Source organism: Lygodium microphyllum, chromosome 27 (genome assembly GCF_053477565.2).
Source record: "Lygodium microphyllum isolate KBCC chromosome 27, Lygodium_microphyllum_v1.1.10, whole genome shotgun sequence".
NCBI classification, from domain to species: Eukaryota; Viridiplantae; Streptophyta; class Polypodiopsida; order Schizaeales; family Lygodiaceae; genus Lygodium; species Lygodium microphyllum.
Window position 1 is genome coordinate 123,708,792 of NC_141161.1, and position 4,759 is coordinate 123,713,550.

The window sequence follows — 4,759 nt, forward strand, 5'->3', positions numbered from 1 at the left end:
CACAGAGTTACGATGAAGTTAGCTGCTTATCTCGGGGTAGGATTCACTAACAATACGGCAAAGTATAAAGCCTTGATTATGGGACTGAATATTGCCAAACAAGGTGGTATTCGTCGATTGTTAGTAAAAGGGGATTCCCAATTGATCTTGAATCAGCTAGATGGGACATACAGAGTGTGGAATCCCATTCTTTGTATGTATCATCGGACTGCTATGACCCTACTAGAGGAGTTTGAGAGAGTGTCTTTTCAGCTGATTCCACATTACTGGAATCAGTTTGCGGATTCATTAGCAAATCTTACTTATGAAGAATATCTCTTCTTTAATTGTGGTCCTAGTTTGGATATTGTGATCAATGATGAAACAGGACCCGGTTGCTTGTGGGGGATGTTATTAAAACATGCAATATATGGCAGACGATGGTTGATATGGGTGATGCAAAGAGTGGCCGAGACCAATCTACCGTTATTATCTGGGACCCATAGGTTGATTAGACAGCATATTATGCGTATGCCTCTTGCTATCTATGCAGGAGAGATGGGTCATAATCTTATGCACTTAGTTTCGGGCTACAAGCCAGTTTTTCCTCCTTGGGAGGGAGCCTATTATTGTATATCTAGATTCTTCTAGGGAAGGATGTGTAGGTGATATTCTGTTTGATCTCGTTATGCCAAGAGGGCCAGTGTTGCGAGGTTTTGAATGCTTAATTTCATTAGGCCAAGAGGGCCGATTCAGTTTTGTAGTGAAGTGTTTTATTTCATTAGGCCAAGAGGGCCCGTTGTCTATTTAGTGCAGGTACGGTTAATGGTCTCTTGTTTGAGTCCTGTGCTTGACAGATTTCGTGGAGCTGGAGGGAGCCTTTGTCACGGCATCGACGCTTCTTGTGGCCCTATCCAGATGATATCTCTCCTTTATGAGTACTGTGGTTGTTGTGCTATATGTGTTTGTGTACTTGTTAAAGGGGTTTTTCATTTCTTATTGGGGACCGGCGTCCAATGCATGAAGTCTCGAGGTTTCGATTTAGGATGTTTGAGGGAGGTTTGAGTAGTTGTTGCCTCCTATAAAGACATTGTCAGGCATCGAAAGACCTGTTTTAGAAGGGAGTTCTAGTGACCCTGTTTTGCTAGCCTGCTAGGTAGCCGTTCTAGGAGTTCTTGTCAATTGTGAGGCAATTAGGGAAGCCTGCAGAAGGAAAAATGAGGATAAAGGAAAAGAAACCCTGAATATCCCAAAAGACAATAAACATAAATACGAAGGTGTGTAAAAAGGGGTTCTAACCCCTATCAAAGAAAAGAAAAGAAAGAAAAATTTATGGCGGTTGATCATCGCCTAGCGAAGGCCTAGTAGGTTCCTGGGGACGAGTCAGACCCGGGGCCAATGCCTTGTCTTCCTAGGGGTGGCATCTTGCTAGAAAAGAAGAAAATAAGGAAGGTTGGAGCGAAAATAAAAGTGAGCATAAAAAAAGAATCAAGTGTCACCTTGCAAGGGCTTGGTAGGTTCTTGGGTACCGAGACAGGTCCTGAGGCCGATGCCCTATTCTCCTTGGGTCACTACGCTCAGCTCCCTCCTTTTTACATGCCCGAGTATGGAAACATAAAACCCTAAAAGAAGAAATGTGCTGAAAGAAAATACTTCTTGAATCAGGCCATAGGAGTCCTCGCCTAATAGAAGCTCCTAGTTGTGTTGTCCTTAGTTAGGTAGGTAGTTCAGACCACCACTTAGGGCAACTTCTTTGATAGTTCTTTTTAGTTTGGCTATGTTGGAGCAGTTGGTTAGTGACTAGCTTCGAATCTTCTATCAGACTATGCTAGGCCTACTCCTTGTGGATGTCATGCCTTGGTTTTGTCAGGGGGTAGCGTGAGCATTGTGCTGTGTTTAATATGTTCTATTTTGTATCAGCTTGATGCTTCCTTTGGTTGCTTATGTGCAAATATGTTCGTGGATTCGGCGGGCTAAGTCGCCCTATCCCGTGGTCGCCAATGAGAGCGGAATTTTGGTGCTGAGAAGTGCTTAAAAATAGCTAAAAATTATGAATATCAAGGGAAAAATATTCAATGTCGAAGGCGGCGGCTCGAGCTAGGACGATTTTAAGCGCCAAAGTACTTTAAAGGCGCCCGAGCGACACTTGTTGATTTTTCATAATTTTTCAGACAGCCATGTGGGTTGACACGAGTTACCGGTCAATGCGGGATGCCAAGTCGGACGCCCAGGATTTTTCAAAGCTCAATTCCGAGTCCGGACGAGGAAATGGCCAAGAAACCTGTCAAGATGCGAAGAGGTGGACATTAGAGTGGCCAAATGGGCAAGTGCCACTTGGGAGCCCAACATTTTATGCCATTTGACAAGAGGGCATGAAAAAAAAACGTGAGATGAAGGAGAAGAAGGCGCCATCAACAGGCGCCGAAATTTGCGCTAGGGAGAGGAGGAGGCATCATGGCTGCTCAATACAACCCACATCAATGATCATGGGGCTTCAATCCCCCCTAGATGCTAACTCTATCGCCGCCTCTCGCCCGAGAAATGGTGGTCTCTGTGAAGAATTCTGATTTCAGTCTTTCTCTCTCCTCCCTCTCTCTCCCCCAAAGGCAGATTCATGTGGTGAAGAGGAGGAAGAAGAATGGATGATGGATGCTTGTCCAATGAAGACCGGATTGCTCCCTGGTGTAAGAGGAAGGAAGATTGCTGATTGTGGACTGTCATGAGCATTAATGGTGGCTGGAAATCAGTCCCGAGATATGGCAAATAAAAACCCGCAACCCGCAAAGAATAATAATTTTATTTTTACAAAGGAAATTGATGTTTTATGCAATTTGCTTCATGAATACTTGTTCCCATGGGATGATTATGCATTATAATGTTGTTTGCAATGTCTTCCAACTGTTTGAGATTAGAAAATCAGAAAATCATAAGTGTTGTGGATGAAATTAGTAGTGTAAAACCCGTAAAACACGTGAAATGTGAAAAAATTGGGTGTTTTTGATATGTCAATGGAAAACATAGTAAGACACACCAACTAAATTTGTGGTTTTGCTGCAAATGAACCTAAGGGCCACAGCCCATAACTCATTTTGAGTTTTCAGTCATTTAATATTGCAAAAAAATACAAGAAAAATAGTGAAAATGAAAAAAAAATAGGGAAAAAATGGATTTTAAGTGCCGAAAATTAAGGAAAAATAAGAACCATGTTTGTGGATGTATGGGGGATTTGAAGTATGAGGTTTAGCCTCAATTCAGCCCTACCTTTATGTTTTAGTGAGTTTTTATGGCTTTTTATACAATAAAAATGTGGAAAATGAACCCTAAACCTATGCACGATGCATAACCTAAACGGGTGAGGGGATAGAGTGTATGAAAAGTGTGTAAATGTTGAATGAAATGATGAAAAGCTTGTTGGTTTATGCATACCATATAGATTGGACGATATTTAAAGATTAAGGACCTAGTAGCACAAGGGTTTCTCGGTGCTAGGTTCATGCAACGCGGCATATGAGCAATAGTTGAAATCATTGAAAGAAATGGTTTCCACATGTGCACAAATGCTGATTTTCTTAATTGATTGAGCACGTGGACATTTACAATTTGCATGAAGCATGAAATTTAAAAGGTGTCAGACAATACCTCCTGGATGCATGGCAATTGCTTTTTAGAGACATGACCAACGTTGAGTGAGTAAGGTTGTCCAAGCTATAGGCTAGGCATTGGGTCTAAGGGAAAAGAAAGTGAGGAAGCATGGTATATCTCCTGGAAATACGCAAATCATAAAAGAGAGAAGTTTGTGTTCGTGTGTTATATGTGTTTAGCGACGCATCGAGGGGCCAATCCCCAAGGTGTAGGAGAGTTGCAGTGAGGTAGCGGCAGTCAGCCCGCCATGGGAGGACCTCCTATGTTTGTACTTCGTGCTATTTGGCAATGTGCTAGGGACTCCCTCTGAGGAGTGTTAATTGGGTTAGAGTTGGACTACAAGACATGATACAAACGCAATATGTTTAGGAAGATTATGTATGTGTCATCCACGCTCCTGGCCGTGAGGCCGTGGGGTTGTTGAGCGCATGATAGAGGTCCGGCTAGTGCATGAGCCAGTGCCGGCCCGTTTTAGGTCCCATCAACTATGGTAATCCATGGGCTTATTAAATTACGGTTTCCAATCATGAAAGTGCACTTGACATTGCATACTCCATGGGACATTGATCCTTCGATAGTCACTTGATAACACTTTTCATTATTAGGATGTAATTGAACATCCATTCACCTTTTCCTTGATTCATGACTATTAATTCCATGATTAAGGTATTAGTGTAACCAAATAGGTGAATCTAAGGTATTGAGCTAGGTTCTTTCCATGTTTATAGACCATATTAGGGGAACAGAGGATGCCACTAATATCACAAATATATTTAAACTTGTGGACAATGGCAGTTAAGTAGGTGGATCATCTTAACATTGGACTATGTGGAACAATGAGAATCCAACAACATAGGGGGAGAGGGGTGGATTTGAGAGAGGGATATGGTAGCTAGTCATGATAACTTACATAGGCTTTTTCTTTTGTTTTTGTACTCTAGGAATTTGTGAGTGAAGGAACAATGGTCTTGTTATAAGTCAACTTCTTGTTCAACATCTCTGGGCTTCTTTGTGAACAAAATTACAGGTACAATGTTTTTTTTTAAATTTCTCCATTTAAATTTCATTTCATTTGGAGAGAAATTTTGCAAATTATACACATGTTGATAGGTAAATTTTCTATTTGGTTATTATAGAT